The following is a 1,272-nucleotide window of genomic DNA, read 5'->3' on the forward strand; positions in this document are numbered from 1 at the left end:
GTGGGGATCGAACAACCCTGTCACAGGTGTCGATATCAGGCATCCTGCACATCAGTATAGTATATTACTATTCATAGCTGGAGCAGAATTACAGTTATGAAGTAGCAATGAAATAATTTTATGGTTGGGACATCACAGCATGAGGAACTGTATTAAAGGGTCTTAGCATTGGTAGGGTTGAGAATCACTGATACAGAAATTCTAGAAGGGTGCCGTCAAACTATTTGTTAGTTGATCCGAATATACCCAGGGAAGTCTGTTAGTGTTTTCCATTCTTTGTTTATGTAGATATTCAAAGGGCTTGGGACCTCAAGGAATTCTTTCCTGGGTTCCCTATCTGATGGAGCCATATCTTATTTAGATATCAAAATAATATCTGGTTGAGTTTTTAGCTTTATCTTAAAGCATGATTAGTGATTGCAACATCTAACGTCATTCTGATAACCTGCAGAGGATGTTACGGGGACACCAGCAGAGAAGAGAGAAATTCAAATGCTATATGGGATTGAATAGAGACTGGATTTTTTCCCCTTAAAATCTTGCTGCACATAACACTAAATCTAATGCATGGTACTGGGTTAGATTTTTTGGTAGAAGTGGTGGTGGGGGTTAAGTGATGGGGGTGGCTGTAAGCTTTTGAAAGCTGGATATGGTGGTACCTCTGCCCCTCCCCCACATCAAGCTACATATACTCCTATCTCTGAACAACGGCATAAGTTCCCCCAGTCAAATCAAGTCTGGGCAGTTCCTGTTCAAGCGTATTCCCAGTGTATCTGTTATGAAGAACAGAAGGGCTACTATGATCTGAATGGGTTTGGATGCATGTCCAGTAAGGTAAAACCATGTCCTCTAGTATTCTTTTAGGGAGAACCCCCTATTTGCCTTCTAGGCCTATGTGCAAGTGGGTGTGCTTAAGAATAAAAACAAATGCATTATGGGAAGGGGCAAGTCTCTAACTCTTAACTCTTTAAATAAAATTTTATTTTTTTCCCTTTAAAAATTTTATATGTATGGGTGTTTACCTGCTTGCATGTCTGTACCATGTGTGTGCACTACCCATGGAGACCAGAAGAGGGCATTGGTTTCCTTGGATTGGAGTGAACCTCCTTGTGGATGCTAGGAATGGAACCTGGGTCCTCTGGAAGAGCAGTCAGTGCTCTTAACCACTGAGACATCTCTTCAGCCCCTACTTATATTTTTAACTGGAATCTACAATACACAAAACTCTTGGTTTTTATGGATCAGTGTGTAGTAATATGAGCAGCAGGGCTG

Source organism: Microtus ochrogaster, chromosome 16, assembly GCF_000317375.1.
Source record: "Microtus ochrogaster isolate Prairie Vole_2 chromosome 16, MicOch1.0, whole genome shotgun sequence".
NCBI classification, from domain to species: Eukaryota; Metazoa; Chordata; class Mammalia; order Rodentia; family Cricetidae; genus Microtus; species Microtus ochrogaster.